General features: G+C 51.5%; 1 long non-coding RNA gene across 2 annotated transcripts in view; it reads right to left on the reverse strand.

Moving 5' to 3' along the window:
* The window catches only part of LOC109391953 (uncharacterized), a 120,595-nt gene that overhangs the window by 60,062 nt on the left and 33,384 nt on the right, over positions 1-27,149 (reverse strand). The window contains exons 3-4 of one of the 2 annotated variants that reach the window (XR_002125960.1): positions 20,739-20,882; positions 19,911-19,998 (exon numbers count right to left, since the gene is read on the reverse strand). This is a non-coding gene — a long non-coding RNA (uncharacterized LOC109391953). Of the gene's footprint in view, positions 1-19,910; positions 19,999-20,738; positions 20,883-27,149 lie in introns of those variants that run through there. The other variant, XR_002125961.1, reaches the window with a different exon arrangement.

The raw sequence follows: 27,149 nt of genomic DNA on the forward strand, positions 1-27,149 counted from the left end.
GTTTCCCTCACAAAAGCGTGAGCCCTTTGATGTCAGAGACTAAGTATCATTCATCTCTAAGCATCAGCACTTAGCATAGAAGGTGCTCAGTAAATAGCTGTTGGATGGATGGATGGATGGATGGATGGATGGATGGATGGGTAGGTAGTGAAAAAAAAAAGTGGGTAAGTGGATGAATGGATTTGTGGGTGCCTGGAAATGGGTAACTAGTTGGGAATGAAGATGGATGAGAGGGTAGAGGATAAGTGGGGGATGCGTGGGGGTTGGGCAGATAGAGTGGGAAGGTAGGTAGGGGGTGGGTAGAAGGATGGGTAAAAAGACTGTTGGAAGGTTGGATGGACGGTGTGTGGGCAAGCATTTGGAAAGCCATTTAGCATAGTGGTTAGGAGTGTGGGCTCTGGAGTCAGATGTCTTGGGTTGACTCCTAGCCCTGTTATTTCCTGGCTGTGTGATCTTGGGCAAATGAATCATTTCCCCCTGGCCTCAGTTTTCTTATCTGTAAAATGGAAATAATAACAGTATTTCCTTTTAAGCTTGCTGTGAGGACTAAATTATTCCTTGCTCCTCGCCCTTCCTAGCCCTCTCCTCACAGAACCAGATGGTTTTAGCAATGGAAGGGAATCCAGAAGCCATGTCCTTTGTCACTGGAAAAGCTGAAGCATAAGGCAGTGAGGTGACTGACCCCGGTTCCTCTACCCAGGAGCAGCAGCGCCTGGGTTTTGCATCCCTCCATTCACGTGTACATGCACACGACTCATTCAACGCTCCTTTATGTGCCCTCGCTGGGTGTCAGGCACTGCGCTAAATTCAGGGGTTTCCAGTTGTGATGAAGACAGGCCCTTTCCCTGTTCTCCTAAACCTCACCGACCTCTAGAGGAGACAGCCATGAATGAGTAATCTGCATTAGTAAAATGTGCCCAAATAAAGAAATGAAACGAACAAAAATAAAAACTGTGCGAGCTGTGAAGGAGACATTCATGGTGCCGGGAGGGCGTGGGGTGGCAGACGCTGCTCCAAGAAGGAGTTAACATGGAAGTTATGGCCCAAAGGAGACTCCTCTAAAACAAACAAATAACAAACAAAACTGTAATAGAAAAAGAGTCTCCTTTCAAACCAGCAAGTCAACCTGAAAGGCACCTAGGAATAAACCTAGCAAAAGATGGGCCTGATTTTTTCTTTTTAATGGAGAAATTCATAAAGCATTACAGAGGGAAATAAAAGAACTGGGCAGACTGAGGGGTGATGGGACTTGAGAAAGAGGGAGAGACGGCAAGAGGGACCCCAGTGCCCACGCCAGGGACCCTCTGTATGGCCTGAGATGAAAGTCAATGGAAAAAGCAAAGAACAATTTGGACTCTGGGCTCTGGGCACATGAGTAAGATTTTCTTCCTGGTAGTGGGCTGTACTTTCATGCCCACTTGTGACAAGCATAGCGAGTGCACACGCAATTTGGTAACCAGCTTCTTTCCCACTTAACAACATAGAACGGACACTTCCCATATCATTAAAGAGTGCTTGATAAAAAACTGTCAAGAATGGGCCAGCCGAGTGGCGCGATGGTTGAGAACTCGCTTGGGATGCCAGAGGGCCCCGGTTCGGATCCCACATGTGAGGGCCAGTGACACTGCCCTCCACAGCTAAGATGCTGAACAACAGCTCAACCTGGAGCTGGGCTGCCATGAGTCGCCGGCGACGGCGTGGGCTGCACTCCCTGTGGCAGTGGGTTGCCATGGGCTACCGTGTGTAGCCAGCAGCCAGCGTGAGCGGCCAGCAGCCGCAGTGAGCGGCCGTCCAGAAGCCGGCGACTGATCTGCCTCACCCAGGAAGAGCGCAATGATGGTGCCAACTTGGGCCAGTGAAGCAACGTCCTCCACAACTAGACTAAAGAACAAAACGACAGCAACTTGTCTGTTCCCCTTTCCCCAATTCCCCAGCACTGTTCCCATCCCCCCAATTCCCCAATAAAAAAAATCTTAAAAAAAACCCAAAAAACAAAAAACAAAAACTGTCAAGAATGGCTCTCCCCGGCAGACAAGCACAGATGTTTCCCCTATTTTAGAGACGAGGAGGTCAGTGAGAGGTGGGAGAAGGAAGCTAACATTCATGCAGCATCTACTACATTTAATTCTTGCACCTACAGTGGGAGGCAGGCTTTCGCCTTCAGCTTGCAAATAACGGGATGGGGGGGTGCAGGTTCCAGCTGCTCATTCCCAGGACTGGGACTCGAACCTGGGTCTCTGGGGGTCTTCGCTCTGTGCTATTTCCCAGAGCTGAGGGTGGGGACACACTATGCCTGCTGTCCTTTGTCTCCCTCAGTGCTGACACTGTGCTATGTGGAAGGACATTCGTTCAGCCATTCAACACGTGGGTGCCGAGTGCCCACCCTACCTGGCATGGTGCTAGAGCTTGGGAGGCAGCAGGAAACAAAACCAAGATCCCGCCTTCGTGTCCTAGGACTGATACAACAAATTACCACACGCTTGGCAGCTTATAACAAGAGACATTTATTGCCTCATAGATCTGGAGGCCAGCAGTCGGAAATCAAGGCGTTAGCAGGGCCTCACTCCCTCTGAAGGCTCTAGGGGAGGATCCTTTTTTGCCTCTTCTAGCTTCTGGTGGCCCCGGGCGTTCCTTGATTTGAGTCAGCATCACTTTACTCTCTGCCTCCCTCTTCACAGGACCCATGCCTCTGTGCCTCAGACTCTCTCTCTCTTTTCTCTGATGTGGCACCATTCATTGGACTTAGGGTCCACCCCCAAATCCAGGATGGTCTTGTCTTGAGATCCTTAATTTAATTATATCTGTGAAGACGATTTCCAGAGAAGGTCAAATCACAGCCACAGGGGGTCAGGACTTGGACATATCTTTTGGGGGGGACACAATTTAATCTATTAACTGAGCCACATGTTAGTGAGGGAAAATGAAGAACAAATAAATATAGAGCATGTCCGATGGTAGTCAGTGCTACGGCAAAGGGGATAATGGAGGGAAGAAAGAGGGAGTAGGCGGGGGCAGTTCTAAACGGGGTGCTCAGGGAAGGCCTTGCCGTGAAGGTCACATCTGAGCAAAGGCGAGGACAGTGACAGAAAAAGCCATGTAGGTATCTGCGTGACAAGTATTCCAGGGAGAGAGAGTAGCAAGTTTAAAGAGCCCCAAGGAGGGAGCACACCTGCAAAGAATCACGCACGGAGGTAGGAAGGCCATGCAGTGGTGAGACCCGGATGTGAGAAAGCCTTGTGGGTCAGGGTTACGCTAAGCGAGATGGGAACACGGGAGGGTTTTCAGCAGAGAGGCTGATGTAACGGGGGAACGTTGGCTGCTGTGCGGAGACCAGTGAGGAGGCAACTGCAAAAACCTAAGTGAGAGGTGCTGGCTTGGACCAGGTGGCAGCAGCAGAGGTGGAGAGGGTGGGTGGGATTCTGGGTACATTTTGGAGGTAGGGTAACAGGATCTCCTGACGGATGTGAAAAGTAAAGAAAAGAGAGGCGTCCCAGATCACAGCAAGGTGTTTTGGTCTGAGCAACAGGAAGGGTGGAGCAGCTGTCATTAGCCGAGTTGGAGAAGGCTGCAGGTGGAGTAGAATTATGGGAAAGATCAGGAATTGAGTTTTGGACATGTGGGGTGTGAGCTGTCAAATAAAAAGGGAGGCTGGTTGGGTAGTTTGATATTTGAGTCTGGTCTGGGGCAAGGTCTGAGCTGGAGACAAACATGGGGGTGTTGTCAGCATAGAGACACTATTTAAAATCATGCGTGGAGTGAAGGTAGATAAAGAGGCCCAAGGAATGACTTTTGCAAGGGACACCCCAACATTAAGAGATTGAAGAGGGGAACCAACTAAGGAGACCGAAGGCGTGACCGGTGAGGTGGGAAGAGAACCAGGGAAGCCAGGAGCCTTGGGAAGCCAATGAAGAGTGATTTAAAAAGGAGGCGGTGGTCAATGATGTCAAATGCTGCCACTGGGTCGAGTAAGATGAGAACAGGGGGGTGACTGAGTGTCTTTGGGGACAGCAGAGTCACTGGAGTGGTGGGGATGGACGCTGACTGGAGTGGGATGAAAAGAAGTGGGGGGAGAGGAACTGGAAATAGCCCACAGAGAACTTTAACAGGTGTTTTGCTCCAGAGCGGAAGATGGAATGCAGTAGTGCTGGAGAAGATGGTGGGGTCCAGAGGTGTTTTAGAATTTTCTAGGAAGGGAGAGATAACGGCATGTTTGTGTGCCGATGTGGGTAATCCAGTAGAGAGGGAATCTCTGGGCAGTGGGCTCCAGAGGGCCCGAGTGGCTGGGATCCGGAGCACACAGCTGGGTGGCCCTAGACTCAGGGACAGTCCCTCCAGTCATCGGAGGGAAGGCAGAGGACTCGGGCACAAGTCCTGGAAAGTGGGGACATGGGCAGGCAGGAGCTCGTGGAAGGTCTCTTCCCCCTGCTTCTATAGTCCAAGTCAGGGGTCGGCAAACTGCGGCTCGCGAGCCACACGCGGCTCTCTTTGGGCATGGATGAGTGGCTCTGAAGTATAATTGGAAATGAAAATAAAACAATCATAGTTTCATTTATAAAATTTTTTAAAGGATATTGTTCACATAAGGGTGATTTCATTTGTTTTATGGCTCTCGAATAATTTTTAAATTGTTGTGAGGGACAGGATTGGCTCTTCCATCTCAAAAGTTTGCCGACCCCTGGTCTAAGTAAACCAAAGTAAGGCCTTCAGCTGTGGGTGGGGATGGGGGAGGAGGTGCTGGAGGTTCCTGGCGAGGGGAGAAGGCAGGTCTGGGAGAGGGGAGAGTGAATGTGCTGAGGAAGATAAATAACGCGATTGGACGCAGCAGAAAGGGCTCACTTGAGAGCTGTTTGCTATGTGCTGGTTGAAAGGATAAGTGAACAGTGAATGATTTTGAGCTCCACGGGGGCAGGAAGCCCTCTTGGTCACCGCTATGCTGTGCGCTCAGTACGTTTGTTGATGACTGAATGAATGAACGAGCGTGTGACCAGGGAAGGAAGAGGTGGTTCTGACTGTCTGAGGATGTTTTCCTGTCGGCCACCATAAACTCCTTTCCTTGGAAGATGGAGTGAGACCCCAGGCAGCTGTAAGACCCGTGGCATCAGCCATATTGCAGGAAGTTAATTAACTCCAAGGTGTTTTACCTTCTGTTCTCAACGGTGGAAAGCGAGCCTTTGTTCCTGACAACCTCAATTAGCTCCCGCTTTTCTTGAGCTCCCCCACCCTGTCTAGAAGGCTGGTGCCGAGGTCGCCAGCTGGTGTGTGGGCAAGTAAGACAGCCTGCATTTCCCTGGAGCTTTCTGACCCTCTCAGGCCCAGCAGGTGCTCCCTGCGCTGGGTGTGCCCAGCGAACACGCAGCAATGACAGCAAGATCCACCCCTGTCGATCAGTCTGGACAGCAAGGGGCTGCCCTGGGCCCCTCACCCCACCTGCTCCCTGCCACACTCCTCTTCACCCCCCAAAAGCCCCTCTCCTGAGGTCTTCTTCCATGTCAATGAGGTCTCACCTGGACCTCTGCTTTGTTAGCTCTTTGTGCAGAAACGCTCTTCCTGTCCAGACAGGGGGCCTTTGACCAAACACATACCTGGCTACTAAACCCCAGGAACAGACGGGGGTTGGGGTGGGGGTGGGAGTGGGGGGCAGCATCTGTAGTTTAAGAAGTTCCCCAGGTGTTTTTGAAGCACAGCCACTTCGTCGTCCATAAAACCAGGCTGATACCTTTCTCATCACAAGGAATACAAAACAAAGCAGAGCAGCTACTCTTTCTGGAGCAGTTACATGTGCCCAGCGCTTTACACCTTCTTCAACCTTCACAGCAGTCCCATAAGCATCATTATTCCATGTACAGATGGGGAAGAGGGTTCAAATAGGTGAGCGCACTTGTCCTTGAGCACTCAGCTGGTAAGTGGCAGAGCAAGGGTTTGAACCCAGGTCTGTGTGACTCCAAGGTAGCTTTCCATCTGTACCTGGCACAGAGTGGGCCTTTATTCACAGGGGCTGTTTTATTTCTCTTCTATTAAGTATACCAGTAATGATAATCCCAGGCCACAAGGGTGACGTAGGTTTTTTAGTGGGCTACAGACATAGTCATATGGAGGTCCAATAGATGGTACAGTCCATCCCACCTGGAAGGTGTTGGGGAGGCTTTGTTAGGAGGGGTGGGGCATTTGAACTGGGAATTTAGAAGCCACTGAGGCCTTGGAGGAGGAAAGGGATGTGACCAGAGCAGGAGGAATCAGATCAGAAGAGGGGAGGAGAGCAGGCTGTAGGGAGGACAGTTGGGAGGCTACTATACAGACTGGCTACTGCAATAATCCAGGCAGGGAACAGGAGATCGGCAGGAGGCAAGCTGCAAACAGGCCAGCAAAAGGCAGACAGGGGAGGCCCCTGTGGCCAGCTGCCTTTTTGCTGGTAAGCCAAGCTGTTTTCACAAGGCAGCTGGAAGCGCTCTTGGGCAATATCATCTCGAATGACTGCATTTCATTATAATTTAAGTCTTTCTTGGTCTTCATCAAAGACTATGGCTGTCTTGAAAAAGAGAAGCATCTCTTTCCTCAGGTGAGGGGAAAGCATGCCAGAGCTTTCGCTTCTAATATAAACTAGACAAGGAGATGCAGCTGAGCTTGGCAGAGTCTGCCAAGAGAAGGCTAATGGGCTCGGAGAGAAGAGACTTATACAAAGAGACAGCTCCAGAGGGTGGTGGGGTAGGGAGAGAAAGAGGCCCCAGGACTGCCAGCCCCAGGTGGGCTCGCAGGGAGCCAGGACCAGTGTTGACAGCAGAAGCAGCCCTAGGACCTGGATGAGCTCAGCTTCTCATCTGCTAGAAGCTTCTCGGCCAAAGACCAGAGAGATAAGACCCCTCTCCCCCAGCATCCTTCCTGGTTGGTTTCCAGTGATCCCATTAATTGTGGGGGCTCAGGGGCTGGAATGGAATTCGTGGCATTTCCTGCATGGGAGCTCTCAGTGGGGGAGGATGGAAGTGACCTAGAAACATTTAGCCAGGAAAAAAAAAAAAAGAGGGAGAAAAGAAAAGAAACCCTTGCAGATTTGACACTCCCACCAGAGGCTGGGAAGGAGTTGGGAGCTGTTGTGTGTACGGGCATGTTTTAAAATATTATCTCAGGCAGCTCGATGTCCCATGGAACACTTGGCTTATAAGAAGGTGCTTTGCTTTTATAAAATCAGGTTATTTCCCTTCTGCCTTTAATAAAAACCAGCGCTGGTCTCTCTGACTCACAGTCTCAAAACAGCCTTCGCTGGTTAGAGAGGCTGGAACTGTTCTCAAATAGAAAATCGAAGGCCGGGGACAAAGGAGGGGAGAGGCAAGAGGGAAGGGAGAGGCAGAGCAGAAAATAAATGCCGAGTTAATGCTCAGCAAGGGCTTCATGGCGGATTCCCCGGGGGTGCCCCTGAAAGGCTGCTCAGACCCAGGAGTGAGGGAGCAGGGATTCTTGGCTCCCCACCGGCAGCCCATTTGTCCCCTGCCAGCCAGCCCTCTGCACCACAAGGCTGCTCATCCCAGCTCCTGTCAGAGGCTCCTCAGTCTGCGGCAGATGCCCTGTCATGCTGAGTGGGAGGCTGTCACCTCCATAGGGAGGGCGTGATCTCTCAGAGTTGATATGGTGACTGCAAGGCTGCCAGTCAGCTGGGGCTGGGGAGGAAGGGCTAGAGGTGTGTGTGTGGGGAACCCCAGAGGAGGCCAGGGGTGGCTTCTAAGAGGTAGTCCCTGTTCTGTCTGTTCTCTCTCTCTGTCTGTTCTCTCTCTGTCTGTGCTCTCATCTGTTCTCTCTCTCTCTCTCTCCCTCCCTCCCTCCCTCCCTTTCTCCTTCCCTTTCTCCCTTTCTTTGTCTCCCTCTTATCTATCTTCCTTTGAGTCTCTGGCTCTTTTCTGGCTCATTTTTATCTCATTGACTTTCTCATTCTTTGTCCCCTTGCCCCTTTCTCTGTCTGAGTCGCTGGTATTCTTTTAAGAAAAATGGCTGAAGTTGTTAAGCCAGAGATCAAACACCACAACGGGCTGAATGTGTAAGAAGGGAACACCCCTTTAACATCTGGCTCCTCTTTCTCTATGCACAGCAGGTCCCCATGGAGAAGACAGGCAGGGAGGGGATGGGGGATGGGTGACAAAATCAGCGAGTCCATGTCATTTCCCAGGCCTGGGAATGGGGGCTGGAAGGTGAGAAGGGCAGGGAAATTCGATAAGGGCCAGACACTCGATCTGACCAGGGCGCTCTGGACAACCAGTGAGGCCGCGGCCCCACAAGAAGCAGGTCTGCTGCCTGGCCACAATGTCAGTGAGGCAGGAGGCTTGGAAGGTCTTACCTGATACCCAGCTGGGTCCCTCTGCCTTTGCATGAAGTGAAAGGAGGCATTTATGGGAGTGGAGGAAGAGGATAGAAGACCCCTGACCTAGGGGTATTAGGAATGCCGTTTGGTTTAATCCTCCTAGCAGCCCTGTGAGGGGTATGACTCTGGTCTTCAAGGTGCGTAAGGCTCAGACAGGCCTGGGAACATGTCCCACGTACACCTGGCTGGGAGGAGCAGGGCTGGCTCGCTGACCTGGGTTTTTTCTAGTAGTATTTATTCCAGTAGCAGTTGGAAACGTGGCCTGCGGTAGGTTCAGGGTAAAGGTGATAGGTGAGGGTGCAGGTCCTTAAGGAAGAGGCTCAGGTCTGAGCCCAAAGGTGATGATGGAGAGAAGAGGCAGGAGGGTGGTGTCTGAGCCTGTGGAAGGGATGTTGCCTTTTATAGGCAGGCCAGGGATGCAGCTCACTGTGTCCTGTCCGTTTAAGAGATGGACACATCCTGTCGCTCTGAGAAGGGAAGGGGAAGGAGGGAAGGACAGAGAGACAGAGACAGACAGAGAAGCAGTTTCCCGACTTGCTCCGGCCCCCTCGCCTGCCTGGAATGCTGGCCTGTGGGCAGCCGGGAAGGACAGAAGAGAACATTTATTGAGACAATATAGGCCTGTGTGTTTCTTGCCATCACAACACCATCATCCCTATTTTATGGAGAAGTAAACTAAGGCACAGAGAGTTGAAGCAATTTGCTCAGGATCACACAGCTCGTAAGTGGATGAGCCGGGGCCCTCATCCCTGGGTCCATCTTCCATGGTCCCAGGCTTGGTGCATGTTCTCTCCTCCACTCCTATAAGCATGGAGCTGGGGGTGGGGCGATCAGGGTGAAAGGACACAGCACCCAATCCACTCAGCACCAAGGCTGGTTGGGAGCAGGGGAGGCTGAGCCAGGCCCTGGCCACCGGGAGAGGAAGAGAAGAAGGACAGAGCCGGCACATGCCGTAGTCCAAGGCGCCTCCTTCCCAGCACCCTACCAGCTTGGTGAAGTGTCATTCGTAATAGCGGCAGGCCTGTCTCAGCCCCCTCCCCGCCGGCTCCCTGAGCAGACTGCGTCAAGCACCGTCTCTAGGAAGCATGAGTGAGGCTGAGCATGGCTGTGGCCAGCAGGCTGAGTGGACAGGCAGGTGGGGCTGCTGAGTGTGGGCGGGGCCTGTGGTGGGCGGGGACCCAGGAGTCTGCGTTATGGCCCCTGACTGAGGGCTGTACACCTTTATATCCTACACTAGGATATATTGGGTTGTCGGAAAAGTCATGACACATTTTTTTCTCTGTTTTTCGTTGCAAAAATGCGTCATGACTTTTCCGACAACCCAGTACTTTGGCCCCCTCCTTATAGCCTAGAGGTTGAAGGTGGGGGCTTCCATGGTGTTGCCTGGACAGGCCCTGAGGGGCAGAGCGTGCCAGCCCTGTGAGAGGGGAGCAGGTGCCAGAGGAAGGGCTGGCACCAGGCAAGGCAGAGGGGCATACTTCTTCTACCAACATATGAACTGTGAGCTGACATATGACCCTGAGATATTCATGTAACGTAACAGCACCCACCATGTGGCTCTAATGTGAGCCCCTCCTGTAGCACTAACATGTGGCTGATGTAAACACCTAACATTCACCTCCAGCCTGAGCCACCTGCACCCAACTCTGACGTGCTTGTAAGAACGAAACCGGGATATGTGCTCCTGACATTCAATGTTATTTATTTAACCCATGACTGATAGGTGGCTTTCACCTATGTTAAAAAGTTTTTGAACCATTTTTTTTCAAAACCAGGAGATTTATGTGTATATATATATATCAGAAGGTCTGGCTTTCTCACTTCCTTCTGGGCTTCACTGGCTGGTACGAATGGGGCGCCTCCTCCAGGCAGGGCAGGGCTCTGCCAGCTGACCATGATCTCTGCGCTCTGCCCTATTTCTCTCATTCCCACTGCCTGCCTGGTGGGCAAGCCCCGGGGTTTGGAACCTGGGTCTGGCACATGCGTGTGGCCCCCATAACACGTTCCTCCTGGCCCTTGACTAAAACTCGGAAAGTTCCCAGCTCGGGGAAGGACAGAGGCCATCTGCTATAATTGAGGAAGACCTTTCCTGGGTTTGTCTGTCACTGTCTACAGGTGATAGATGGCATATTTCTCCAAGGGACACCTAGACTCTATGTGCAGATCCTGTCACGGTGGCAAATGGAGTCCCCATTGCCTGCTCCTGAGCTGCCCGGGAAAGCCTGTTGGCCTATCCATCACTCTCAGTCAGGCCCGCTGTCCTGGGGTTTCGCAGCTAGGCTGGCCCTCAGCAGTGCTGCCATGAGAACCAGAGCTGGGGCTGGTCTGAGGAAGCCGGGGTCTTAGCCCTGTGCAGGTTGCATCTCCCTTTCCAGCTCTTGTTTAAGGAATGTTTGCAGAGCACCTGTAATGTGCCAGGTCCTGCATGCGTTATAAGAGGAGACTAAGGTTCATTTCCTTGCCTTAAGAAACCCACGGTTCAGGGAGGAGGTAAGAACAGACCACATGTGACCTCACAGTCTGGGCGGCTTTACAGTTCAAGGGCAGGGAGAAGCCCTGTCTAATGGTGAGGGTTGAGGAGAGCGCTTCAGTTGGGGTGAAATCAGGAAGGTTTCACAGGGAACATGGCTTTTTAATTGGGCCTTGAAATGTTTCAATAGGGAGAGGGGGTCAGAGGGGGCGTTTGGGTTGGGGGTGGGGTGGGGCGGGACAGCAGGAGTGAGGGTGTGAGGTGGGCAAGTGCAGAGCAGGCAGCGGGCCCCACTGGCTGTAGGCGCGTGTCTTCAGGACGTTAATGTGGCTGCTATTTTCCTCCAGGTCAAACAAAAACAGGGAAGGTTGGGTTAATTTCTGGGACAGCTCAAAGAAAACAGAATCTTCCAAGTTTAATTAACTGCAGGCTCTCCTTGTACCCCATCCCCTTTTATTTGCAGCTGGGGGAGCACCCAGTGGGCTGGGGAGTGGGGGTGGCAGAGGAGGTGATTGGCCAAAGCCCGGAAGGGAGGCAAAGCCAGGCCATGCAGAGCCTCAGGTGCCAGGTAGCAGCTTTTCTCAGCAGGTAATGAGAACATGAAAGGTTTCTGGGCAGAAAGTGACATTATCAGGTTTGCTACCATTTCAGAAAGATACGGGGTGGGGTGGGGTGGGGTGCTGCTTAAAAAGGATGGAGAGGAAGCGCCAGGTGAGGGGTGGAAGGGACAGGGGACAAGGAAGAAGTCCTCAGCCCTGGGCCAGTAATAGATGGTGAGAGTGACAAAGCAGGAGACTGCAGACGTGGAGAGGAGCTGCAGGGGAGAAGCACTTACTGGCATCTCTGTGGGGCAGCAGGGTCCTGCTGGCTTTCCCCAGAGAGAAAAGTGGCCAGTGGCTCCCTTACCAGCAAGGTAGGCTGTTCCATGGGTCTGAGAAGCCTGCCCACCCACAAGAGAGCCCTTCCCAAAGGGCAGGAATGGCCCCTGTTCTCCGCACGAGCAGGAGTCCTGAGCTGTGTGTACTTGACCTTCTGAGCCTCCATCTCTTCAACTGAAATGGGGGTAGAGACAAGCCAGCGGTGCTGTGAGGATCAAGAAGCTGTGTAGGTGCTTAGGCTAGCAGCTTCTAAGGCTCTGGAGTCAGGCAGGGTTGGGATCAAACCCTAGCTTTGCTCTATACTAACCGTGTGGCCTTCACTAAGTCACCTGGCATCTCTAAGCCTCTGTCTCCTCATCTTTAAATGGGGCTAATGATAGTATTCCACCCGGGAGTGGCAAGGATTAAACAAGAGATTGCACTGCATAAGGTGTTATGTTGTGCCTGACACAGTAAGTGCTCAACAAATACTAGCTATTATTAATTTTAATATTCATGGGGTTATATACTATCGGTAATAAAAGTCCAATTTGGATTTCTGTTACGGCCCTTTAAAATGTGGTTTCATTACTGTCAGGTGCACACAGCGACCCCTGTTACGCTAGTGTAAATATTGGCAGGAAGAGTCCTTGGGGGCTGTCTTCGTCTGTTCCGGCTGCCATAACTGAACACCTCAGCCTGGGGGGCTGATAAACAACAGGAGTTTATCACTCCCCTTTCTGGAGGCTGTGGGGTCCAAGCGCAAAGCACTGGCAGAGTCAGTGTCTAGTGAGGGCCCTTTCCTGGCTCAGAGACTGTGCCTTCTAGCTCCCACCTCACATGGGAAAAGGGGCAAGGGACCTCGCTCAGGCCTCATTTATAAGGGCTCCAGTCCCATTCATGAGAGCTTTTCCCTCATGACCTAATCACCTCCCACAGGCCCCATCTCCGAAGGCCATCACAATGGGGTTAGGATTCAACGTATGAATTTGGGGGGACACAAACAATCAACCCATAGCAGGGACCTGTATTAACCACTGGATTATAGCGATTTACAAGGAGTGACTCATTCCTATATCTTAAAAGGTGCTTCTCAAGTACTTAAAAGAGTTTCTCCTCTTACACAGTCCCTAAGAGCTCTTAGGATGTGGACCCCAATGCTTATTTGCTGACCAAGACTTTTTTCTGAGCAGCAGGGCCAAGGTCCAGGTCTGGCTCCGAGTCATCACCGGTCAGGACTGAAGAGCCGGAGAGGGGCTGAGGAGGGGCCCAGCCGCTGAGAGCAGCTTTCGGAGAAAGGGGCAAATGGAGGTCTGGGGGAATTCCAGCAGCCTCTTCCTGGCGGCTTGGAGCAGGGACAAAGCTCATGGCTCCACTCCCTTGGTGACGAAAGTCCAAGGCACCTGGAACCACCCGCCAGCCCAGCCTCCACCTACCTGCTGCTGGTGACGGGGGGCTGCTCCAGCGGGTTCCTCTCATAGCTGTCCGCCAGCTTCTACTCTGGTTTTCTCCAGAGCCGTGGAATTGTGGGTGGGCACCTAGCCGTCCAGTTAAACCACGCTTCTTGCCCTTCCAGGCAGTTAGGTCAAGTTCTTGCCAATAGGATATCGCCAAAAGTGATGCGTGCTTCGAGACAGAGCCTTTAAGACAATGGGCTCACCCCCGCTCCCCTGTCTACAACCAGGACAGAGCTGAGGTCCAGCTTTACCCATGAAGATGTCTACAAGATCCTAGATAATGGTGGAAATAAGATGGAAGCAATCTGAGTCTCCAAACGACTGAGTGAGGCAATCCACTTACTCAAAATTATGACAAAAAAGAGAAGGAAGTGTCTTTGTTCTTAATGGTACTGGGTTTGGGAGGTGGGGGTTCCTCTTTATTACAGCAGTTAGCTTCCCCAACTAATATAAAGAACTTCCAATAAATATCACTAAAGAGAATAAGAAGGTGCAAGTCACCTATGAATCTAGGACCCTTCGTTTTTCTTCTGTAAAATAGAGGTAACATCTAGTATGACAGTTTACGTCTAGTATTTTTCACTGAACTTCTACCATATGTCCAGCATGAGAAAAGGGTTAGGGATACAAAGAAATAGAAAACAGCAAAAATATTCCAACACTTTGACTCATCACAGTATGACCCCAGTGAAATGTCCCAGTCACCCCCTCCTGTCACCCCACACATACGTTCCAGCTTCACTGGGTTCACACCCTCTCCCTAAGCAGGCTGTGAATGCTAACGTCTCTAGGGCCTTTGCTCATTTCTCCCGCAATTCCCTTACCCATCTGCCTCGCTGGCAAAATGCCCCTCATCCTTCTAGACTTCCTGGGGTAGAGTGAGCTCTTTCTCATTGGGTCATATCAGCCGGAAGGTGCACTTCCCTCTGGTATCCATGTGGGCCCTTCGGTGGGTCTTATCGTACTTGGAATGCCCGGCACTGAGCGCAAGCCCGACGAAGAAGAACAAGTGATCAAAAACATTCATTCGACAAATGCTGACCAGGCCCCATCCTAAGAACGCGAGAGAGACATGGTAGCACAGAAGACATACACCTTTCCCTCAGGCAGCTTATAGTCTAGTGGGGAAAATGCATTAAACAAACACACACACATACGTAAATACATAATTACCCATAGTGACGAATGATGTAAGGAATCGAACAAGGCATGGTGCTAAGGGCACCTTGGATGGACGACTGCTTTCAAATGGGAGGTCAGGGCAGGCCTCCCTGAGGAAGTGCCACCCAAGCCAAGGAGGTGAAAGAAGGTGTCTGGGGTGGGGATGGTGCTCCAGGCAGAAGGCACAGTGTGTGCAGATGCTCAGACACAGGAAGGAGCCCCACGAGTGGTTATAGAAACATGAGTGGGGGGACTGGCAGGAGATGGGGTTGGGCAGTGTGAGGATCTGGGGTTCTGTCTCCTGAGCACCAGGCAGCCACAGAAGGGCTTTAGATAGAGGAGTGGCCTGATGTCTATCAACAGGCGGGGAGGTACTGCCATGGTCCAGGCCCAACATGGAGGAGCCTCAGCCTCAGACGGTGGCAGCGAGGAAGGAGAGATGTGGGCAGGGATGGTCTGTGGATGTAAGACTGAGGTTCTGGGCGTGGGAGTTGAGGAAGATGGAGGAGTCAAAGTGGATTTGTGGAGGTTTCTGGAAAAAGGGAAGGCACCTTTTTCCGTGAACTCGGCACCTTGAGCTGAGCTGCCGCCCGGATGGCTCACTGGATAGAGCATGCGCTCTTAACAGCATGGTTGCTGGTTCGACTCCCGCATGGGGGGGGGGAAAAGTAAGAAAAGAAGTGTACCTGGAAATCACTTGGAGCTGTAACTGATGGTGGGTAAGGAGAGCAGAATGACTAGGCAGAGCTTGCAAGGGAACTGGCACCATTGTCCCTTTAAATAAGCACTTCAACAGCAGGGTGAGGGAAAATAGAATTTGTTAAAGACTCACGCCACTAAAGAATGGAAAACAACCTGCACATCCATCAATAGGGGGCTGGTTAAATACGTTAGGGGGCCTTTCTAAACAGACTACTGTGCAATCATATAAAAGAACAAAGAAACTCAATGTGGATGGATAAGGATCTGTCTCCAAGATACACTGTGAGGAAGCAAGGCACAGCCAGTGGGCATTGTATGTGGCCATTTGTAGCAGAATGGAGGAAACAGACAAATATAAATATATGAATATATAATATAAATATAATTTCTTCTGGAATGTGAAGAAACTATCCCTGGGAAGCACGGGGAAAAACAGAGAACATTGGTTGCCTCCAGGAGGGAGAACAAGAATAAAGGGAGACTTCTCCCTCTGTATCCCTTTGTGCCTTTTGGATTTTCAACCATGAGAATGAACTGACTATTTAACAATTAATAATGATCATTAAAGAATATATTCCAGTGTAAAGATTAACCCGTTATTATGCAAAGTGTGTAGATCTGAAGAGCTGCTGTAGGGAGGACTTCCGGCCACGCTGATGAACTCCCTACTCACCCCCTCCCCTCCCCCGCTCCTCCACCCCAGTGCTGGGCCGCAGCGGTGGGCTGGGCGACTCCTGACTGTCTTTCTCTCCTATAAACCCAGGTGTAAAGTAGGACTAAGGCACCAGTTACAGGTTTTTATGGTTTTGATTGTTGCTATTAAAATTGATTTTTTTTTCTTGAAATCACCTAATATACAGAAAAATATATGGTCAGTTCCACAGGAACAAATAGCCTAAATCAACCCACTCCAAGGTCAGAATTCAAAGCCAAAAAGTTTCTGCTGAAAACAGCTCCTGGAGTCACCCATGGTGGGCAATCCCCCTTGTGCCCTGGGGGCCCAGAGCCTGGGAAACCCAGGGAGGATCCAGCCATGGCTGGGGAGGGAAAGCCCGAAGGAGTCCCCTAAATTCTTCCCATGGGTGACTCCTCACGGACGAGTAATGGGCCCCTGTACACAGGGAGAGGCACGAGATGGGAGAGAGAAACATGCAACATGATTTGCAGAACTCAGTGCTAAATGAAAAGGAAAGAATTAGTGTTGGTTCAAAAAGTACAGAGATTTCAAGATGGCAACAGGAGAGCATTAAACCAGGTGCAGGGCCCCTCTGAGCATGGGGCCCTGTGTGACAGCACAGGTCACACACCCATGAAGCAGGTCTCTTTAGGATAGGCAACCCAGACAAAGCTCAGAGGAGGCTAAGAGAGACACCTAAGGTCACAAGGTAACTCAGTGGAGGGACTGGGATTTGAACCCAGGTTAAAGCCCACGCTTCTTGCACAACACTGCCCTCTAACAATAGTATCAGCCAACATGGGCTCCCTCCACTCAGGACCTGTTCTAAGTATTACCTATGGATTCATTTAATGCACATAACCACCTGCTATTTACTGCTATTGTCTGCATTCTATGGGTAAGGATAAGCACAGAGACGTTCAATAACTTTTCCAAGGACACACAGCTAGTGAGTGACAGAAGAAGGGTTCAGACCCAGGCGGTCTGACTCCCAAAGCCCACTCTCATCTCCACACTCTCCTGGGAGAGGCGGTTCAGGGAACTGAAATCAACCCAGCCTGCCAGGGAGCAGAGGAGAAAGACCAGAAAGGGCTTTACTGTGGCCAGTTTTTAGATTTGTCTGGGACAACTCAGGAAGTTCTGCATCATCCCAGGCCTACCGAACACTCTATTTATAGGAACATGGGCACCTCATCCACCTCCTCACTAATGGCCTCAGGCTGATGGGACAGCAGCTCAGAAAGAGAGGAGGGAAAAAATAACGGAAAATACCGGGAGAAGCTTCAATGTTTACTCCTTGCCCAGCTTTTCTCCCATGAGGACAGGCAGTGACTAACACCAGGGGAAAACAGCCCCACCACAAAGCCTCCCACAGGTGGCATCCCTGTGCAATGAAAACACGGGAGCCCACCCAGCCCACAGCCATCTGCGTGTCCCTGTTAGGGCCACGGAACTAGGAAGGGGGAGGTGAGGAGGAGGGCTTGGCACCTGGCAGGTTAGGGCAGGAAGCTGACATTTTGTGCCTGTGGCTAACGGGAAAGGGAGAGCTTTTGTGGGAGGCATGGTGGGGCTTCCCAGAGAAGCAAGATGAGTGTGACTTTAAACCCTCACTCCTTCTCATCCTCATTCCGTTTGGAGCCCTGTACTAAGTGTTTTACCACATGGCTCAGTGTATCCTTAGACAAACTTTAAGAGGTAACCCTGTTATTGATGAGATAACTATTTTATCGATGGGGAGGTGGAAGCTCTGAAACCGTAAGTGATTTGTCCAGCAACCCCCAGATGACAAGGGCCAGAGCTGGGATCCAACTCAGGCTGTCCAACTCGAGCGCCTGAGCGGGTAACCACTGTGTTACCCTACCGTGCTAGGTAACCTGGGCAAGTTCCCATTTCTGCATCGGAAAATCGAGACTGAGTTGCCACGCCACGTGGAATGGTATTAAATGCTAAAATAAGACACTATACATGGAGTTCCTAGCACAGCAGCTGGTACATAGTAAGTGGTCAAGAAATGAGCTGCCTAAAAGAGCCCGCATGACTTCAGGCCTGTCAAACCTCACGTGTCAGGTATGAATCCAGTTGTAGCAGGTTGTATGATTTTTTTTTTAATCTCAGACACCCAGAGTTTAGACCTTAAGATGCAGCACAATAATGGATGTAAATGAGATGCAAATGACAGTATTCCCAGATAAACAGGAAACCAAATATCTCTGACTACAGCTCCCTCCTCGGCTTCTGAGGATCAAAAGGGATGAGGAGCTCTCTCTGAAGATGACTCAATGCTCGTGTCTGTCTGATTTACTGGTCACTGCCAGGGCTCCCAAACAACGGATGGCATCTCTAAGCACTTGCCACAGAAGAGGTGCTTTCAGGGGCTCCATTCTGTGCACTTTCAGGAGCCAGGTCCTCACAGGCCTTGGTCAAACCCACGCAGAAAAGCTGGTGAAATCTCCTCTTGCTTAGGACTTAGTGACCGAGATCAGCCCTCAGTGGTTGTCCTACCAGAAGCATCCACATGACAACAGAAATTATGACAAGCACAGGAGTAGATAGAGCTCTGCATACTGTGATGGGTGCAGAGGGACGGGTGCTAACGACATGCAAATGCCTACAGGTAACATACACAACAAACCAGGTGAGTGGAAGGAAACATCAGGGCAGTCCAAGGATGACAAATGGCAAGGGACCCTCGGTATTTGGGAAGCAGCAGGGCCTGGGGTGAAGGAGAGCACCCACTGTGTCTCCAGCTGGCAGCCCCATAATGCAGGAGCTGCAGGAACAGGCCGTCTGGTATTTCAAAGGAAGCTACAAATCTTGACTTTTAATGTGACAGTCTTGATTTCTGGTTCAATTTGCTGTAATATCATTGAGCTTAACCAAAGTTTCGGGTGTTCCGGCTCTTGGGCTTCCTGTTTATCGAACCTCTAATGTAAGTGGTTGCCAATTTTTCCTGGGGTCATGGACCCTTTGAAACCGCAGTAAATCCAAGTTCAAAGCAAAGAAGATAGTATTTGCAACTCATATAACTGCAAAGAATTGCTGCCTAGAATACATTAAAACAAAAACAAACAAAGACCCTATGTGACTCAACCAATAAAATAACATACAATTCAATAGAAAAATGGGTAATTAGACTTGAACTGCACTTCACAGAAAGGAAACCCTAATGGCCAATAACCATATAAAAAATGCTCCATCTTGCTAATCATCAAAGAAATGCAAATCCAATAACATCACCAATCCACACACACACACCAGACTGGCGGAAGTGAAAATGCCTGACAATATCAACACTGGTGGGCTGTGGTGGAACTGGAACTCCCATCCACTGCCGAGGGGAGCGTGAATTGGTAGGAACACTCTGGAAAGCAGTTTTGGCTGAATGTGCACAGACCCCATAACCCAGCAATACCCCTCCCAGCTTTATTCCTTAGACAAACTCTTCCACACGGATAAGAGAATGTCCACAGAACATTGTTCATACAAGTCAAATCCTGGGAACAGCTCCAGTGTCCAGAGCTGTGGTTGAGCTGTGTAAAGCGAGGCTGCAGAGCAGAGCAAAGGAACAAACCTCAGGTTCACACCCAACAGGGACGGATCTCAAAACTATGCACCATGGCACTTGGGAACCAAGTCCAAATAGTTACACAGCACAAGTCCATTCAAAGTTCAAAAACAGGCACAACTAAATAATACGTTGTTTAGGAATAGGTTCACAGGTGGGAAAACTACAAAGAAAGGGAATGGTAATTTTTTTAAAAATCAGGATTGAAAAACCTAGTGGGAGGAGAGAGATACAATCAGGAAGGGCCACTGGGGTATCTATCGTATAAGGTGTTGACAGTGTCCTGTTGCTCAATTGGGAGGATTGGTACACAAGCATTTGTTCCATTATTCTTTACATTATATACATGCACTTTACATACTCTTAATTAGGTATAGCTCATAACAAAATAAACATGGAAAACAAATCAATCTTCCTTCTTTCTGCCATTAAAAAATAATCTGGCCCGGCCGAGTGGCGCGATGGTTGGGAACTGGCTTGGGACGCCGGAGGGCCCCGGTTCGGATCCCACATATGAGGGCCAGTGACACTGCCCTCTACAGCTAAGATGCTGAACGGCAGCTCGACCTGGAGCTGGAATGCCCTGAGTCGCCGGCGATGAGGTAGGCTGCAGTTCCTGTGGCAGTGGGTTGCCATGGGCTACCGTGTGTAGCCAGCAGCCGCCGTGAGCGGCCGTCCAGAAGCCAGCGACTGATCTGCCTCGCCCAGGAAGAGTGCAATGATGGTGCCAACTTGGGGCAGTGAGGCAGTGTCCTCTGCGGCTGGGCTGAGGAACAAAATGACAGCAACTTGTCCCCTTCCCCCGATTCCCCGGAGCTGTTCCCATCCCCCCATTCCCCAAATTAAAAAAAAAAAATCTGATGAAATCTATGGACGCTCCTTCCAGGGCAATGAAAACACATCCAAACGCCCCCATTTAAATGCAGAGCACACATGGACCCCTTAGAGACCCTCTGTAGGAGGAGCTCATAGGTTGCCACAGCTGACCCACCCACGCACCTTCCCTGGAGGTGGGTGGTCATTTTGATTCCACCAGGACAGTGATGTGGCTCAGGGAGCAGTGTGGGGAAGAAAGTTCCAGTGCCGTCAGAACCAAGCCCGCATCCCTAACTAGGAATTTCCCACATCCCCATGACCCCCCACAGCCAGCTTCAGCCCTCCCTTCCTGGAGCATTTCCAGCTCCCAAGATCCCAGCAACCCCACTGCCTGCTCTGGGGTGACAGCTTTGACCCAGCATCCCTAATTGCTGGGCCTTGTGCAACGCCCCAAAAGCTCAGCCCTTGGGGGAAGATGGAAGTAAGGGAACACCAGAAGGTAGCTAATTGCTTGTGTTACAAATTGTAATCTTATTTTTTAAACCTTAGGAGGATAATGACCTGTTTTTGGTGTATGAGAGCTTAATTGTTTAAGTGAGGGAATAAAAATCAACTGCAAAACAGGGGAGCCTAGAAGCCGAACAAACATCCTGGAGAAGCAATGTTGCGAGGCACAGTAAGAAGACTCACCGTGGGGCTTGGGGAAGCCATTTCTTCCGTCTGGGCCTCAGTTGCCCATCTGTTCAGAGCGGGAGTTGAGCTTCTAGAAAGTGCCTAAGTCATCTCCTGTCGTGGACATCGCAGGCATCTGACCACCAGCTTCATTCTTTCCCTCTGGAATTGTATGAGACAAGAACAGCCCTTCTCACCACAGCCCAGGGCCTGGCACATGGTAGATGCCTGACTAATAAAACCGTTGCCTTGTACTATACCTGCTCCCTCTTCTTCACAGGACCTATTACAGACATGAGCCCTTAGCCAGCCCACCATATTACTCTCCTCTTCTATAAAATGGGGAGAATATTTATAAACGGGAGTACCATGTAGGGCCAATGTGAGAATTAGATGAAATATGTGAAAGCCCATGCCCCATGCCTAGCACACACCAGGTTCCATCTAGTTGGTTCCATCCTTCTTTGTCCTTCTTCATTGGTCACCTGAATTAGTGCCTCTGTTCTGGCCAGGTCTCCCCACTTCCCCAACACACACACACAGAACAGCTGCTCCATTTCCAGAACCAACCACCATCCCTGGATGGCCAGGCTGCCAGGCAGGCTGACCCTGATGCTGGCCGACTATGCTGGATGGCCAGGAACTCTGGGTACAAATAGAACGCCAAGCCTCTCCACTCACGGAGCCCTTGACACCATCCCCAGGGTGACTGGGGCCCTCAAACCTAAACAACTAACTCCAAACCCTCCTCCCTTGGGCCAAAGCCACAAAGATTAAGTCCAAAGCCAGGGCGATTCTGACTGGAGAGTGGTTCTGTTAAGGTGTTAGCTGTTAAGGAAGATCAGAAGTGGGGGAATTGGGAGAGAAGGATAGAGAGAGAAGAGAGAAAGAAGAAGGTGGAAGGTGGAAAGGAAGGTAAAGAGATAGAGAAAAGGGGTAGAGAGATAGAACATAGAAAGAGAAAAAGATGCTTTCGGGTCCTGGTGGTGAGAGCTTTGGCTATTTGGTTTTGCATCAGCAGCTTGCCTTCACCTGGGCTAAGGAGGCAGGGTCAAGAGCGTGAATCTATGCTTACCGCCCTATAAGCTGATTTTTGGCTGGGGCTGCCACTGCTTCTCTCACACTGGAGGGGAGACACACATTCAGTTCTTCTGGGGCGCAGGCTGCTGAAGGCCTGGGACTAGGGCTCAGAATTGGGGTAGTACACAGGCCTGGGGGTGATGACTGAAATCACTGTCACCTAGGGCACTGCCCTGTCCCTTGAGATGTCCTTACATCCCACCCGATCTCTGTGAGGTCTGCTAAGCTCTCCTCAAGTTACCCAATTTAGGTGAGCTGGGACCCACCTGAAACAAATACATAGTTTGCAGTCCTCAAGTCAGCCCAGCCTCCAGGTTATGCCATTTCCAGATAAGGAAACTGCAGCCCAGAAGCTCAGAGAGGGGAAGTGACTTGTTTGAAGTTGCACAGCTGGCAACGGAGGAGCTGGGATTAGAACCTGTACCTGCTGCACTCCCAAACCTGGCATCTTTACATTACTTGGGTTTCCTAATGAGAGAGAGAGAGAGAGAGAGAGAGAGAGAGAGAGAGAAAGGGGGGCAGGTTCAGCAATGATGGACCAGGCTGGAGGTCAGGAAGCTCCGAAGTTAACACTGTCAACACCTACCTGGCTTCACCCTAAGCTGGAACCTCAGAGGCTGCTGGGAAATTGCCTTCTTCAACCCTAAAGCCCTGTCAATCCCTTCCATTGAAACATCTCTATCAAACCTTCCCTTCATCCCCCATCCCCACTGTCAGTGCCCTGGGTCAGACTCTCCCTCATTCCCTCCCCACAGGCCACTGCCAAAGCCCCCTGGCTGGCCTCCTGCCTCCATCAGCCTCACTGTGGGGGCAGGGGACCTGTTTCTAGAATGACCACCTCACGATGACACTCTTCTTCCTAGAATCTGTCTCTGTCTCCTCACTGCCTATAAAGTCCAAACTCCTTGGCATCACAACCCTTCCCAGCCTGGCGTCTGCTGGCCTCCCCAGCCGGCCTGCTCATCACCCCTGCGTGGCAGCCACTAGAACCTTTGCAGTTAGGCACGTGCCCTGCTCTTCCCTACCTCGGGCCTCTGTATAGACTTTCTCCTCCACCTGGAATGCCCTTCTGAGTCCTCTGTTCCCAGTAATCTCCCATTTATCTTTCAAGATCAAGCCGAAGCAGGATTAAGGGGAGCGTCTCCGTGGTCCCCCCTCCACCCCCACTTCCCCTGCCCTGACACACACATAGATCCTCTCTCCCACTGTCACCCACCCCCGACTCCGAATCTTTGTCCCTGTCTCTGGTACAACATTTTTTTCTGCTGCCTCCACTTCCTCAGAGAGTGAACCATGGTAAGAAATCTAAAACAGGGTTGGCCGAGTGGCGCGATGGTTAAGAACTGGCTTGGGACGCCAGAGGGCCCTGGTTCGGATCCCACATATGAGGGCCAGTGACACTGCCCTGAAGAACAAATCAACAGCAACTTGTCTGTTCCCCTTCCCCCAATTCCCCAGCACTGTTCCCATCCCCCCAATTCCCCAATAAAAATCTTAAAACTAAACACAACAAAACAAAAACCTGTTTAAAAAAAAAAAAAGAAAGAAAGAAATCTAAAACAAACCACGGCTCTCGCTTTACCTGGCATCATAATTGCTATTGTGCCTTTCTCCCTTGCTGTCCCATGCACTTCTGAGGGCAGGGGTCTATCTTCTTCCTCTATGTCACCAGGCCCGAGGTCAAGGCCTGGTCCCCAGCCGTGCTCAGTATGTCTTGCTGATAAGCCACTAGTCTGAACGATCCCTGATGGCAGGAAGAGGAACCCTTGGACCTGGGGCTGCTGTGTGGCCTGGGACAAGATGCTGAACCTCTCTGTGCTCATTTCCTTTCCCTTAAGTCTGTGTAGTGAGAGCTGCCACTTGCTCATAAACATTTAAGTATCCCTTTCCTCCCCTTCCTCATACCCCAAGCCCTCTTCCAAGTGCTACAGCACTTTATATTTTATGTTTATCCAGAGCCTTCTTTCAAATTCTCCTTTCTGAGTTTCCCTAAGTCCTTCTGCAGTTGATTTATTTACGCTCAGGGGAGAGCTGGCTGGCTCACCGACGTGCCGCTGGCAAAGCCTGGGAGCCCCCACGCATGCCCATGTAAGTTCTCTCATCCATAAAGGATGGTGGTTCATAAGCAGATGTGATGGGCCATGGGAACACCAGGCCTTCTCGGTGCCCACAGGACAAAGGTATGAACCCTCTGGAAACCCAGCCTGGGGGATCCTGGACGGTGCTTAGTCATCAGGCAGAGTTTGAGGCAATAACATCACTCTGCTCTCCTGATTCACTCTTCCCTGGTGGGTCTTCCCCCTGCCTCCCCTGGCCTGCCAATAGACGCGCTGCCCCTCCCAGAGGCGGAAGTCATCCAGAAGCAAGGCTGTGTGAAATATCAGGCTGCCGGAGGCCACCCCCTGGGAAGACCTGGCCTCCCCTGTTGCCTCATTACAGCAGGCTTTCCCACACATCGCCTCCGACTCACAGGGCCCAGCAAGCCAGAAAGCCATCCGCTTACAGTAACGTGACTTATGATTTATGGTTATGATTACGATTCCTGGTTTTTTTTTCTTTCTCTCACTCTCTCTTTTCCCCCGAAACATCTGATTTAATAGGGAAAATTCTATCCAGAGGAGCTGCGGTCTGTAAAAATGCAATCTCAGGGAAAAAGTGCTGCTAATGGTCTCTACCGGTAACAGAGCCTCAGAGACCAGCTCTCAGGGCTGTGACAGGGGCTTTTGAGGAACTGGCTTGTGAGGTTCCTGCTGGTACCTGAAAGAGAGCCGGCTCAGCCCCAGCCCAGCTCCCTTTACGGCTCCTAGCAGAGGCCCTCAGAGCTAAAAGGCGGTACCGCCCCACTTACCATGGTTCCCATCACCTCCAGGCCCCACCTGGCCCACACTGTCAGAGATGGGAAGGGACAGGGACCCTAGGCTGGGGGCCAACAGCCCCGGGCCAGATTCTTTGGCTGAGGAGGCCGCCAGCAGCTGCTGCCAGGGCTTTCAAACATACCTTTTCCCTTCGATGACAAGGTGAACAACCCCGACACAGAGGGGTTTCCACCTCTTCTAATGCCGATGAGCAGCCTGGTGTAATAGGGGCGCCCCACTGTAGGAGAGCGCCCAGGACACCTGGGTTTGGGGACTTGCTGTGTGAGCCTGGCCAAGTCCCTTTCCGTCCAGGTTTGCTTCTCTGTAAAACGAGGCAGTAGGACAAGATCTCAGGGGATTCCGAGTGAGCAGGGCAAGCAGCGGGACGCCTGTTTTCTCTTCACTGGAGTCGACGCCCTAAGAGAGCAGGATGCTCTTACCTGCCATGTGCCTAACCCCTAAGGTAGTGCCTGTCACCTGGAAGTCCCTCGAAGAATATGTAATGTATGAATTCTGCAGAGCAGCAAACTGATGCCCTGCAGGTTCAGGGGCAGAGGTTTGACAAGGAACTCGGGGCAACTCAGAGTCCCAGCTCGGGTGAGCGCTTTCCCAGGGCTCTTGGCTTCTTACCATGCCCCACCCTCCCCAAGCCGCTTCTCCTTAGAAGAACAGTCACATTCCAGGGGCTGACCTCCCAACCTCAGGTCTGCCAGCAGGGTTAAGGAGTCCCCAAGATTCCCGCCTCCCACATCCTGACAGGAGAAGCAGACCTCGCCTGGGTCTCAGGCCCAGGGAGCTCTGACTCCCTGTAGAGAGGGTCAGCTCTGACTTCGGGGGTTGACTGCTCCGGGCTCACGTCTGGACAGGCCTCTCAAAGCCCTGGCTGCCTTGGCAAGTAGAAAAGCACACGGGCAGTTTCCAAAACCCAAATCGTTTGCCTTTGATGGGTTCAAGGTCAGGATGGGTGAACAGGCTAAGGAGCTCTCTGGCCAAAGGAGGTTATGAGGTGAGGAGCCTCGACTGGGCGTTCACTAAGCATCCTACTGTCCCATCGATAGCAGCCTGAGGGAGCCCCAGTGACCTGAGGGACTAAAGAGGAGAACAAAGAACCCAGCAGTGTTTTCCAGATGCGGCTGGTCTCCTCCCCTCCCCCACCCCACTCCACCCCCACAACCTCCCCACTCCCCACTTTCAGGCGTCACTTAGCAGAGGAGGCTCAGGCATCTCTTCAGTTCAGGCCTGTCTTTCCAGCTCTGGTAATTCGGTACCTGCCCCTCCTGCTCCTCCCTGCAATGTGTCAGAACTCAAATTCAGCATCTCCACCCAAACCTGGTCCTCTGGGGGCTCAAGACCAAGCTTTGGGGTGGGGTGGGGTCCTCATAGGCTCCTCGCTCGCCCTCATTCTCTGCCTCCAATCTGCTGTGAAGCCCTGTGGATTCTGCGTCTTAATCACCCTCCATCTGCCCCTCCTGTCCATCACACCGCCATTGCCCCTATCTTGGCGCCATCACCTTTCTCCTGGAGAACTTCCTGTCCAGGCCTCCAAGGTAGCCTCCCTGCCTCCAGCATGGCGCTTCCAGCAGTGAAGGGCTATGGGCAGACCGTCAGCTGAGATCCTGTCTTGAGGGGAATGAGAATGTGGGGGGGCGTCTGCCGAAGCTGAGAGGACAGTAGCCAGAGGAGGGAGTGAGGCAGGAGGGTGGGCTTGTTCTGCAGAGCCATGGTGGGACTGGAGTGGAGAGAGGAAAGGAAGTGGAGGGTGAGGGAGGAACCACCAGAGGCCCGCCTGGCAGCCCCCAGGGTGGGCCCACCTCAGACACGTGCTCCCTAGCGACTCAGGCCAGCAGCGCTGCTCCCAGAGTCTGCCCAGCTGCTTTGCTAAGCACTTAACTTGCTCACAGCATGGGGGAAAGGACCAGTGGTTAGGCTTTATCAAGCATTCGCAGGGCCTGAGTGAGGACACGGACACTCAGGGAGGTTTCCAAGGTCAGAAAGGAGGTGGTAGAGGCTAGTTCTGAGTGGAACCACGTTTCTCTAATTCTCATTCGTTGCATCATATTTGAACCAGCTACTTATCTAGCCTGTGCCTTAGTTTCTTCAGCTTCAAAAACATAAATGATGATGATGATGATCAATCATCTCAAGGCAGTTATGGGCATCAAATATGATGATGTATGTGCAAGTCAAGGTCAAGAGCATGAAAGCAAGCTGGTCAGTGAGGGACCTGGGACCCTAACCCTAGCCGAAGGGTCTCAAAGTGCTGACCTGACACTGTTTCCTCCTGCTATCAGCACCGAATCGAATCGTTGTCCCCGTCTTTTAGGCCAACTGCACTATAGAAAGAAAGTGGCAGTCCCGCCTCCCAGGTCCTTAGGGTCTAGGAGAGTGACAGCTCAGAGATAAAAACTGGGAGCAGTAGCAACCCTACAATTCACCATGAGGAAGGGCTGGGCAGAGGCCCTTTCCCTGGGTCTGGGGTAGGGCACACGCTATG

The sequence above is a fragment of the Hipposideros armiger genome, unplaced genomic scaffold (genome assembly GCF_001890085.2).
Source record: "Hipposideros armiger isolate ML-2016 unplaced genomic scaffold, ASM189008v1 scaffold_309, whole genome shotgun sequence".
Classification (NCBI taxonomy): Eukaryota; Metazoa; Chordata; class Mammalia; order Chiroptera; family Hipposideridae; genus Hipposideros; species Hipposideros armiger.